Source organism: Lacerta agilis, chromosome 7 (assembly GCF_009819535.1).
Source record: "Lacerta agilis isolate rLacAgi1 chromosome 7, rLacAgi1.pri, whole genome shotgun sequence".
In the NCBI taxonomy this organism is placed as follows: Eukaryota; Metazoa; Chordata; class Lepidosauria; order Squamata; family Lacertidae; genus Lacerta; species Lacerta agilis.
In genome coordinates, this window is record NC_046318.1 from 40465500 (window position 1) to 40478795 (window position 13296).

At 39.1% G+C, this 13296-nt stretch overlaps 1 protein-coding gene and 1 pseudogene across 20 annotated transcripts in view; one reads left to right on the forward strand and one right to left on the reverse strand.

The window, feature by feature from the left end:
* Positions 1 to 99, reverse strand: part of LOC117049807 — a 108692-nt pseudogene extending 108593 nt beyond the window's left edge.
* The window catches only part of EPB41L3 (erythrocyte membrane protein band 4.1 like 3), a 123202-nt gene that overhangs the window by 43757 nt on the left and 66149 nt on the right, over positions 1 to 13296 (forward strand). Inside the window, exon 1 of one of the 20 annotated variants that reach the window (XM_033154945.1) lies at positions 883 to 1051. The exons of the other annotated variants lie outside the window; for them this stretch is intronic. The gene's annotated coding sequence lies outside the window, so the exon portion shown is untranslated. Of the gene's footprint in view, positions 1 to 882; positions 1052 to 13296 lie in introns of those variants that run through there. 20 annotated transcript variants of the gene reach the window in all.

The window sequence follows — 13296 nt, forward strand, 5'->3', positions numbered from 1 at the left end:
GTTTCACCGTGACAGCTGGGTGCTTGGGGCTGCCTTGCTTACCTTCCTCAGCAGTGCCCGTCCTAAGAAGCGCGCAGCTGGATCAGGCCAGAGGCCCATCTAGTATCCAGCATGGGGCTGTCCCAGTTGGCTTCGCGGCCTTGTCACCTTTCTGTACAGCTTTTCATTTAACTCCTAGGAGATAGGATGGTCCTGCTTGTCATACTTCTCCCGCCCCCCACTGCGCCTTCTCTTGGTGCCCAGCAGAAGCGTGGGCATCTTCTCGAGGTTGCCCCCTTCCTTCGCCCACCATGACTGGCCTTTTCCATTTCTTCCAGTAGGTATGGCAATATTGTCCTTCCTGGCTGTGGTACTCTTTTATTGAGTAACGTTAGGGAGCCGAAAGGTGGAGGGACGTGGATGTGATGTGAAACAAACAAACAAACACCCTTCCCACCCCTCAAAAAACTTATCTAAACTTCGGCGGTGGTGGTTATGAAGCAGTTTTCGCATCAGTAGCAGGATGGCTCTCCCAAAGTGGGGGAAGTGGCACCATTCCCCTCCCTTTTAACGCCATGTGGTCTGATGTAGCAGGTTTCCTCCAAGACAGACTTTTTGCTGAGCACAACATCGTGCATCCCTTTTCCTTGCTTACCTGCTGGGCCTCCTTCAACTTTGGGCGGTTAGCTCCTTTGCAGAGTCTGCCGCAGGCACGGGGAAAGAAGCCCTCAGCCCGTGCCTGGGAACTGGCCTTGGCATCCTGCTATGTCTCGCCCCGCCTCGCCCGCCCGTGGGTTCCTGCTTGTTCCTTCTCTCCCCTCCCTCCTTCCCCACTTCGCCTCTCCCCAGCTCGTGGCTTCTGCAATGCGGTGGGTGTGGTTATATAGTAAATTGTAGCTCTGGACCTCTGCAGTGGAAGCGCTGTCTCCTCCTGCTCCCTCTCTCTCTTTTGCATTCCCAATCCCAAGGTTCCCTATGGCTGCATGTCTCTCGGCTGCAGAGTTGAGCTTAAAGTTGGGGAAGAAGAAGAAGCTGCTGCGAGCTTAAACGGAAAGATCGAGGGAAACAGCTGGTATTAATCAGACGTGTGCGATGGGGGAGGAAAAAGAGAGGCGCTGGGAGAGGGCTAGTTGAGTTGGGAATCAAGCGGAGCGCTTAAATCGCGGGTTAGGGTTGGAAGTGTTACTTTCCTCCTTCCTAAGTGCTACTTTGAAAGAATGACTCAGTAGCTGATCACCACCGCTTACCAGACCGCAGAGTGTGGTGAATTCTACAGCCTGTGATGATGAAGATCCTCTTGATGCTGAGGGTTTGAGGACGGTGTAATGCATAGTATAGTAGCAAGTAGAGGGAAGGGTTGGTATTTAAAGGGTGTGGTTCAGTTATCAAACTTTGTCCAGCATTTAAAACTGGTTTCATGTCCTATCTTTGAGCATGTGGTTGAAACTCGCAAGGAAGCTTGTTCTTGTTAAAAGACCTTAAATATATCAACTCGGCTGGATTTTATTTTAAAATGCTTAAAAATATTTCAATAATTTTTAAAAGTTACATATGCGATATTTTTGTAGACTGCTTCATTACCTTCTATAAAACATATTTAGAGTTGTTTGAATAGTGATTTTAGCTGATACATAGTTAATATAGCTTAAATTTGTATTCAGAGGACTAATTTAGTCCTCTTCACATCAGTTTCATTGCAACTGAAAGCACATTTATTCTTGTTCTGGAAAAAAGTAGCTTTGACTTTACCCTAGAGAAGTTTCATATTCACTTGTTACTTAAAATACAGATTTTTAAAAAGAGGACTAGGATGAATAAAGGTGTGTTCATGTAGGCAGCCTGATCTATTACCGGTAAGTCTCATTGAAGTGCTTGGGACTTGTTTCTGAGCAAAAATGTATAAGATTAGTTGCTGGTTCTATAGTTTTATACTTCAGTTATCAAACTTAACTGGTGGTTTTTAATGTTTAAAAATGCACTTTTAACACCTGTCACTCTGTTGTTCTATGTTGTTCTGTTTTACAGAGGCTAAAAGGGAAATACTATGTTCTGCAAACTCAACTGCCCCAGATTACTTCATTTAAAATGTATCATTTCATTTCAGTGTGATATTGGTACTCTGCTAGTAGTGATATTACAGAGCAGCCTTTTACATTCCATGAAAAAGTAAGCCTAGTTGGTTTCATGGGACATGCTCCCAGTTAAATGTATTTAGGATGTCAGTCCTAATCATGATCTTAATAACCACTGAATTGAACTGGAGCACTAGAGTGGAAGTAAAATTGATACATCAGGATATAGAGACAACCTATCCTGAAAAGAAACTGCTACAAGTTTATTTTTCTAGTTTCCACTTGACAGTGTGGCTGGCAGCATGGTTGCAACCTAATGTGGTCATTTTCCTGGTAATAACAGTGGCCCATGGGTAGAAACAGCACTCACCTTAAATACATTTTGTCATGGGGGGAACAAATGTTTTGTCGTTAATTATATTAATGCCACCAACACTCATATCACTTTGTTTTTGAACTAGCCCCTCATGAGGCCAGTGGATGATTTATAAAACTATCTGTTATTGCAGGAAATATCTGCCATGTTGTAAGCTAACTTTGAGCGGTCCTTAACTGCTGCTGTAGTCTAATGTTATAGGAAAAGAGGGTGGAGACACAGAAGTCTCTAGAATTGTAGCAATGGAGTCCCTATTGCTGCTTTGACCATGACATCACTTTGGCTCAAGGAAATGAGGGTGGGGCAGTGAGACAGTCTGTCTGAGCCATATTTTATCATAATATGTAATGCTAAATAGATGTGACTACTGTTTCCCTGTTGGCCATTCATTTGAAGGAGGGACTAGGAGAGATGAATGCGGAGTTTGTGCTTGAATATGTGTTTGCAAATAAAACAAGCTGAGATGAAGACAAAAGGTCAAAGCAGTGTTCATTGCCCATGTACTTATAATTTTATTCCCCAAATGATAATTATGACAATTTCATTGTTTATTAAGGAATGTGGATTGGTAATGGGTTGAGTCAGCAAAGCTGTCCTTGAAGAATAGATGTGCAGCAACATACATGAATGTATTTCTCTTTACATTAATGTATTAGCAACATTATTAAGATGAGAAGGTTGTCTGTGGAGACCATTGATGGCACAAAATACACTTACAAGATTATATGGTTCAGGTGAACCACATAACTGTATTATAAGTAAATAAGTAGGAAGTGCTGAGATAGGAAGAAATTAGAGTATGTTTCAAATTATGGTTGTGTTGTAGCAGAAGTTTTCTCAAAACTGTGTGTGTCTGTGTAGTTAAAAATTATGATGTTTCTTAATATTTTCTATATTTTTGTTGGAAGCAGCCCAGAGTGGCTGGGGCAACCCAGTCAGATGGCAGGGGTATAAGAAATTATTATTAGTATTATTATTAATATTAGTAGTCATAGTAGTATAAAGGTAAAGGACCCCTAGCAGTTAAGTCCAGTTGTGTATAACTCTGGGGTTGCAGCACTCATCTCACTTTACTGGCTGAGAGAGCCGGCGTTTGTCCACAGACAGTTTTTCCAGGCCATGTGGCCAGCATAACTAAGCTGCTTCTGGCGAAACCAGAGCAGTGCACGGAAATGCCGTTTACCTTCCCACCGGAGTGGTACCTATTTATCTACTTGCACTTTGACATGCTTTCGAATTGCTAGGTGGGCAGCAGCTGGGACCGAGCAACAGGAGCTCACCCCATTGCGGTGATTCAAGTTGCCAACCTTCCAATCGACAAGTCCTAGGCTCAATGGTTTAGACCACAGTGCCACCCGCGTCCCTTTATTAGTATTAGTACTAGTGTTAGTATTAGTGAATCAGTTGTTTTTGAAATGCATTGCATATTTTGTTGTGCAGCAACTCCAATTAAATCAAGTGAACTCATGTAAATATGATTTCATGTGTAGGTGATCAGGCCAGTGCCTTAAGTTTAACAAAAGAGAGAAATAATTCAGTCTAATTGTTTCTGAAAGCAATCATGAACAAGTAAAGCAAGGTGCCATTTGACTGAACACATAAATTCTTTTATTTTTCTACAACCTGAAACAAACATACAACTTTGTAAATATGATTACATTCCATCTGTGTCTAGAACTGGGATTCACTTATTTCACCAGAATGTATTAGATTGATGGATTGCTTTTACCCGGCAATTGAAATTCGCCAGGCTCATTTTGCACCTGGCTATCGACCACTTGCAACCAAGTGAAGATGCCTGGGTGCCAGGATGGTGCCTGACATCTCCACCATCTGGAAGTGCATGCCTGGGATCCTGGGATCTTGCTTGTTTTCACACACCAACAGCATATCCTGTAGAATTCTATCTGTACTATTTTATCTGCACAATCAGAACAGATTTCAGGAAACCAAAAGTTTATGAACTTTTTTTTTTTAACCACAACCTTAATATCACACTGTAAAACTAAAATATGTGTATCTGCTCTGTGGTATAGTTTCTATGATGATTGCAAATTTAAACTAGAATGTAGTACAGTATTCTCCACAGAAGATAAATCATGTAAAGTCTGTTTCCAGGGGTGCATTGTACATATGTTAGGGGGAATGTGCGCTGAACAGCTAATGCACATAACTGGCCATTGTGTACATTCAGTTTGTGGAGAATGTGCACATATGTCCATGAAGAAAGAATTGTACTCATTTCCCAGTCAGTATGCATATTTTCCAAGAGGCTTTGGCCAATGTGTATATCTTCTCAACTGCAGGCTGCTTCCAGCTTGCAGGCAATGATTTGCCCAATTTTCAACTAGGGATAGAAACCAAGGTCATGTATGCATAATTTCTTGAGAACAGGCACTATTGCCCAGAGAATGTAAAAATGTAGCTGGGATAGGCACATTCCCCAATTTCTGTTGGGGCATTTGCACAATGGCCAGAGAATTCATAAAATGTTGGAGAATATGTATATTGACTAAGAAATTAGTAGAATGCATATTCTTCATGAGCTGTAGAAAATTGGTACAATGGCCAATAGTTATGCTCATTAGCAGCTCCTGTATGTGTGTGTGTGTTTGAGAGAGTGTGTGTGTATTTATTTATTTATATATGTATGTAATTGGTAAGGCAGGTTAAACTCTTAGGGTGATATCCAACTAAGTCATACTGAGAGTAGACTCACTGAAATCAGTGGGCCTCCTTTTAGTATGACAAGTGTTGGGAGCTGTTTTTGTCTGGCAGATTTCTTTTGTCACAGGGAAACTGAAGGAAAGGTAATGTTACTAGTTCAGATTTAATATTGGAATAAAAAAAACTATTTTTGGTCTGACTTCTTCATCTTTTCCATGGATTTTTCTGTTGTAACCTTTTCAAACGAGATATTTACAGCACATGGAAGCATGTTGAGGGGGTGTCCATTTTTATTGCGCTCTTAGCTTCTCAAACACATATTACGAAACCCTTTGCAAATTGAAACTGAAGTATTGAAACATTGCTTAGCTAGTTTGGCATTCAATTGACCTTTTCCCTCAAACACTGGATGTTAGGAGGTTTTTAAAAACTGGACGAGCAGGTAATTTTGAATGGGGGCAAAAGGAGGTATGAGAGACACTTGTAAGTTCCTTTTATCTATTTATATAGATTTGTTCTTGCCTGAATGGTTAGGAATTAGCAGTGGGAGAAGTATGCTTCTCTGAACTGCATCATGTGTGTGATAACAGAAATATAGTTCATGTCAGAACACTTATTAAAAAGAATCTGCTATTCCTCTGTGGTAGCTTTGAACTCTTTTATATATGGTGGAAGAAGCATGACTGTTTAGTTTTGATTTAGGCCTAAATAAAGCCTAGATTAAAGCCTAAAGAGAGCAATTTTTTTCTTTGTAAAATATAACAACACTACTCAGGACATCAGAGTAGGAGGAACATCTGTGACTTGAATACTGTTGTGCAGATGCCACTAGTTTAGTACCCAAGAAGTGTCTAGCAATACCCAGTATGGGCCAGTGACATCATTAGGGCCATGCTGGTTGCTGCGGACCACTCCTCGGGTGCTACGTCATAGCATCAGCCCATTTCTTTAATGTATCACTACACAAAGGGCCTCGTTTATCCTTCAGTGAGTGGATTTCAACACACACTGTGTCAAACACCACTGCACCATGGAGGTAATTGTGTGCAGGGGTGCCAACTTACATAAAATAGGAGGGGCAGGTAAGCCCCACCCCACATAATTGATCACAATATGTGGTGCACACACACCATTTGAATGGCACCACTTATCGAATTTGGGCACCCCAGGCTCCCCGTAAATATTTTATTTGGAGTCTGAAGGCACGTCAGGCCCTGGCCCAAATCCAAGCTCTTTCCTCCAGTGTATATAGCTCTACTTTCAGACTTGGATTGTTTTTGTTAGCACCATGTCCAACTCAGGATCGGTATCTGGTGATTGAATTCATGCCTATATAAGCAGTTCATATTTATTTAAAGGCAATCTTAAGTTGAAGCCAAAACCTGTGTTAATCAGAATATGAGTAGTTTCCAATTTTAATGGTACTTCTGAACAGTAAGTCCTTTTGAAATTACGGTTCTGTTTCTCATCCTCTTCTGTGGAATCTCTAATGCATAAGAGCCTATAAATACCATACACAGTGGTACCTGCATTGAAGAGATGCATGATAAAAATAGATGATGGGAGAGAGGAGAAAAAAGAAAGCAGTGAGCGATATAACCACTCAAGGTCATTTAGCAGTGCAACCCAAGAAGAGAAATAATATTCTGCTGTTCCTACTACTGATGTTTTGTGTGCAAATGAATTTTATTACATGTACTGCATTTCTCCAGCTGTTTAGATATAATTTCAAGAAGATAAATATATTTTTAAATAAAAAGAAATTATAAATATGAGATATAGAATAGAGATATTAAAATACAATTTTAAATTCTTGTTATTTCTAATTTTAACTTTAAGAACTTGAGCTTGCTTTCCCCTCTTCCCTCTCATTCTGTTTTTTTCCTTATGTGTGATGTCTTTTTAGGTTGTAAGCCTGAGGACAGGAACTATTTTAATACTGATTTTTGTAGGCTCTCTAAGATTTTTTTTTTTACTAAAGTGTGGCTATAAATGCCATTGATAGATATATAAAAATCACCTTCAGGAGAGTACATTAGAATGTGAACAGTTACAGAGGAGGTCAAACAGATAACAGGAGGTGTGGACCTGCTAATGTAAGAAATAGTGATTGTTTCTTCAGCTTAACAGAGAGTTGACTGAAGAGAGAATATAATAGCACTAGCAGATAAGATCACTAATGGTGTGTGGAAAGATAGCTCTTGTCTCATGGTGTCTCACACTACAAGAGCCAGGATTTAGCTAATTGCTTTAAAATTGAAGGGCAATCAGTTTGGAATGAACAAGAAGTAGCATGGTTTCACACAAGAGTTGATGTAAGAAATTTGTTCACTTTCAATTTTGCAATAATATAAATGTATTCAGTCGGTAGAGCATGAGACACTTAATTTCAGGGTCATGGGTTTAAGCCCCACGTTGGACAAAAGATCCCTGCATTGCAGACTGCTGGGCTAGATGACCCTCAAGGTCTCTTTCAATTCTGCAATCCTATGATTCTATTCAAAATAGGACCATTACACGCCTGTGTGGTGTAAATAACCATGGTTGGATATTTGGAAGAATTGTACATTAAATATTATACAATGTGTACTTCCACACTTGTATCTCTTTGGTTAAGATGTGTAAAAACTGGAGAAAAGCTACCAAGCATAAAGTCTGCATTCTACGTATTCTTTATGATAACTTCGGACTTTGATCATCTGTATGCAGCACATGTTTATTTTATGTGGTCTGCCCTTGGGCCTGGTCTGGAAGTTCCAGCTAGTGCGTAAGTCAGTGTCTAGGCTGCTGATGGGGCCAGACCTCCAACATTATGTGATACCTCTGATAGAAGGTCTGCACTGCAGGCCCATACAATACTGGGTCAGGTTCAAAGCTCATGTGTTGATATACAAACCCTGCACCACTTGGGTCCAGGATAGCTTAAGACTGCCTGAGTCTTTATGTCTCAGCTTAGTTACTGAGATCATCCAGATGGACACTGATGGTTGTTCGCTTAGATACAGAGGCCCAACTGGCCTCCAATAGAAGTTGGGGATTTGGTGTCACTCGTCCGTGCTGTGGAACACTTGCTGCAGAGGTTCGGCAGAAACCCTTGCTTTTGACTTTCAGGCATCTCTTGAAGACCTTTTTATGCTGACAGCCTAAGCAGTTGTTTAAAATATTCTCAATTAGCCAGTCATTTTAATGATTATTTTGCACTGTTTTTAATGGTGTTTTATGATTTGTATACATCTTGTCGTACATCACCCTGATATTTATAAAAGTATATAAATACTTTTATAAATAAATACAAATATTTACATTGTTTTCATCTCTTCAGTAGCACTGCTTTTTTGGTCACCTACTTGGTTGTTCACTGTCCTCTCCACCCCCTCCCAATCCAATATTGCTGCCCAGGAAACAATCTGCTTTTGCTGATATCAAAGCAACGTCAAGGCTTGCTACCAGAGAGCCAACTGACACCAAGTGCCCCGTGGAAAGGAAGAGGACAGTGAGGGAGTTAGACAAAGGTAGCATCAGGGTCTGTTTCAGTTGGGCTGACCATCATAAGAGCTAATGTTTAGCAACTGCCGTGAAGGAAGGAATATTTGAAGCTGGTTTCTGCTTCAGGGGGCATGGTTGTTTTTTGTTTTGTTTCTTGAGCATGTGTTGTGTTTCATGAATGCTTGATAGCCGCTTCAAAGGCTCCAGTTGAAAAGTGAGAGATAAATCTACTAAATAAATGAAATAATAATCACACTCCAATTCGGAACTTTGTGCACGCACACATCTACTATTGTTGTAGGTAACGTATTTTCATTCATTTGTGCCCCTAAATTACATAGATAGCAGAAAATTATAATGGGTTACAGAATGCTTCTCAAGTAGCTGTAAGGTTTTTGTGGTGGTGGGGATCAGTAAACAATGCAAAGCCTTTTGCTAAATTATCAAAAAGTGTGAAAATAGTAATGGTAATAATATGACAATTATAATATAATATAATATATTATAATATAATAATGTAATATATATGTTATCCTCTAAAATGGGTAAATAGGTGGAGACAGTGTTATCAGGAAAGAGCTCACTCATGGACTATAGAGCAGTTTCTCCAGGGGGCCAGTAAAAATCCAATCACTTGAATCATTTACAAGTTGACCGAGTATTCAGAGGTACAATGGAGAATGCAAGTTTAAAATGTTGGGGGATGGACAAGATGACCTAATTTCCCCCCTCTGGTTTTATGATTTATTAAAGAGTTTTGCAGCCTCTTTGCTAGGGGCTGACTAAATGGAATTTGAAACATGGCAATTATAAGGGCCTTTTAGTTTGGTGCCAGCACATTGCTCTTTTTGATTACTTTGTTGGAGCAGCAGTGTGAGCAATGTGAATACTGTAATTCTGTCTACTGCAACAGACTGAGAGTGCAGTCAGTAGAGAACAGGATTTCCAGTTCTTTTGAACTTAATGGTTTAGATTCTGTGTGTAGGTCAATAAATCTGTTTTGTCAAAAATGATGAAAATAAGCTTTAGTAAAGAAGAATGGCACAATCCAATGATTGTTGATTCAGAGCACTGCAACTTGCATCCAAAATTTAGTAAACTTTTACATTTGTATTTCTCCATCTTGTTGAAGTTTTTATGATAGAGTATACTATTTTTGCTGACTTTGTAATAAAACTATAGATATTTATTTGAGCAACTGTAATATATAATGTCAAAATTTATAAGTTATAAACATGCCATTTTAATGTACTGTATATTCAAGGTTATAAGCGTGATTTATAGGGAACACAGGGCAAACCTGTGCTTCTCAAATTTTGAACAAAGACATTGGATTCTTATCTCATTATACATAACAAAGCCATCTTTAACCATCTCACCCCTTGCCTTTCCCTGCAAGACTAATTGCAGCCGTTTAGAGTCGTCAACAGGTTTTCCACACTTATCAGCCTATCACCCATTCCCACCACCCTTCTGAGTAATACCCCTCCCCACTCCCCCACTATATTTAAGGATCTGGTGACTTCTGTTTCAGTGTATCTGAAGAAGTGTGCATGCACACGAAAGCTCATACCAGGAACAAACTCAGTTGGTCTCTAAGGTGCTACTAGAAAGAATTTTCGATTTTGTTTTGACTATGGCAGACCAACACGGCTACCCACCTGTAACATTCTCAAATTTTATTTTATTTTTAAAAAAAACCACGGAATGCAATTTTAGTATGCCATTGTGGTAAACTGAGAAATATTATTGCATTTTTATATCATAAAAGAAGAGCTGGAAGTGTAATCATTTCTATGTTTAATGGTTTGAGCCTACTAAATATCAGCATTTCAGAAACTTGAGTACTAGGAGTTATCTTGAGAGCAGGCATTTGCTACAGTAGAGCACAAGGAATAGGGAACGTGTTGGACTCCCAACTCCCATCAATTGCACTACCACATCTAGATCAATGATAGGAAAAGACAGAGATAATTGCCATCTGCAGCACTAAAAAAAATTGTTTGCTTCTCTGTCAACACTGGGAAAAGTTATAAAAGCTGTAGTTGCTTCAGTCTAAGCCAAGGAAGTAATACAACCTTTTGAAATGTTCTTGTACAATGTATATCTCCAAGTGTATGCTTCTCCATTTCCCTTTACTATACATACACTGTTAATTATTGTTGCAGAACAGAGAAGTTTGAAAAAACTTTCACCCACATTATCATTCAAAAGGAGACAGGCAGCATACACTGTAAATGAGTGGCATTGGAATGGTCTTAGTGGCATTTTTAATACATTCCATTGAAAGATTTGAAGGAACGACTGAACTCTTGTTAACAAACGATATTCAAATCCTTGTATTGGCCGTGGTGACTTCATGCAAATCTGGTAGTATGTGCAAGACCCAATAATGCTAGTTGAAGCAAGTAAAAGGCTCATTTTAAATTTTTAGTCATGTTGATACAAGAGGTACAAAAGGTTCTTGTGGATGTAAGGGAACGTTCTTAAGTCATCCAGTATAGTCCATCTAATTTTAATTATACTGTATCTGGGAAACTCCTGAGAGCTACAATTGTATAGAAATAGTTGTGTGATATGAAATAATAAATATGACAACAGGATGTGAGAGATGTTTATGCATGAATCACTGTTGTAAGAACAACTTTGAGTAGAAGTAAATTTTTAGAAAGTATCAGAATATACTCTCCTTTTATTGGGGGGGGAATACATTTTTAAGAGCATTTATATATCCTTGGCTGTAAATTGTGTTCAGTTAATGACATTGTAATTTGCACGCAGCTGGTTCAAGGAGCCTATTAGCTCCTGCATCAAGTACAGCTCTGTCAAAGTGGTATTGTTGCCCATTCTTGTGTTAAGTTCCTACTTATTTTTATTTTCTCTTTAATTATCTCTTGTGCAGAAGAAATTGTTATCCTCAGCCCCTTATTGTTCTTAGAAACATCACTGTTGCTGCACAGCAGAAATTGTACTTCTCTCCTCCGTTTTATTGTTTTTCCTTCACCAGGTCTTCACGCACATACTGAGGCCCAGGCAGGCTCCACCTTTTAAGGCCCTCCCCCATATTAAAAATAAAAACTGAAAACAACAAAAAGGCACCCCAAAGGAGTGGTTTGTTTATATAATCAGCTAATCTGAATGAACATGTTCATCATAGTCTAATCTTGTGCCACCAGAAAAGATACATATTTTTATTAATGTGCATGAACATTTTCCAGTCTGAACTATGACCAACTCTACAACAGCTAACAAAAAATTACGTATTTTACTAAATTACATCTTTTGCTTGCTTAAATTTCCAGCTGTAAACGTTTCACACAGGCTTACCTTTTTAAACACTTGCAATGCACGTGCCATCCTAAACAGCAGTTGCTATAGTGTGCCATTTCTCTTTCTCCAAGCCTGCGGCATGGTGTTAATTAGAGTAAGGGTGAAGTAGTGTGTTCCATAGCCTGTCCTTTGATGTAGGGATGTCTCACATTTTATGTTATGAATGTGTCATGCTGAAGCTGGGGTATAGCTATAGCTGCACTTCCTTAATGCAAAATCTCAGTTAGAATCCCTAACATTTTTAACTCTCATTCAGTGATATATATATATATATATATATATATATATATATATATATATATATATATATATATATATATACACACACACACACACACACACACACACACACTAAGCAGCTATTGGTAAACCTGGTGATAACCACATACTTTCTTAGCATAGCATGTTTATGGTTGGGAAATTAAGTACCGGTATCTTGTAAACTCGTAAAATGAAAAAAAAACAGATCATTCATTTTGAAGTAAAATCATTGCAGATGTGAATATATGCTTTGCCAGGGCTGTCTAGTTATTAAACATACAAAATGGAGATAGCCTTTAAAAAAGAAAATAGCATAATCTACACATGGGTCAATTAGCAGTGTTAATTCCAGCTGGTGCCCTTGCATTTACAGAAGAGTTTTGATCCACCAAACACCTCCACTAATGAAAGAGGAGTGTGTGTGCCAGTTTGTTCTTCACCTTGAAGCTCTGAAAATACTTTCTACCCTGTTTTGGAGGGTCCCCAAAACTCCTCAGAGCTGCTTTTGGAAGGGAATTGCTGGCAAAACCCTGACCTTTCCTCCTCCGTAAGCAAAGGCATCAACTTGATCAAAATCATTTCCATGAGTGAAAGAAGACGAGCTTGTTACCACCATTTAAATTTATACCTTGGCATCTTCCATTGTTTAAACAGAAGACTGTTTCAGAAAAGGAGAATATCTCAGTTTAAACTGTTAAGCACTTCCAACATGAAATCTTGGGTATCGGGAGTGCTTGATTTTTATCTCTGCTGTGCAGTTCAAAATGGACAGCCAAGGCATGTTGTCACTTTAAATATTTTGAGGGAGACAAAAAGGGTAAGTGACCTAGAATGCTGCTGTTGTCAGGAGGCTAAGCAGTTCATTTGGGGCAGTGCTTTATTGAAATGGCTGGTGGGCACTTGCCAGTTTTCCTTTGAATGGAGTTCATAAAGGTATTCCCACACAAGTGATGCTGACACAAAACCACACACATACACTAAGTAGAATAGAAGCATTGCCACCCGACCCCACCCCACTCACCGTGACCCCCTCCAACTCTTTCCCTCTTTTCTTCCTAATGTAACACTAAGATCTCAACAAATGAAACTGATCTGTAGAAAATGTAACTTGAAAAAAGAGACATT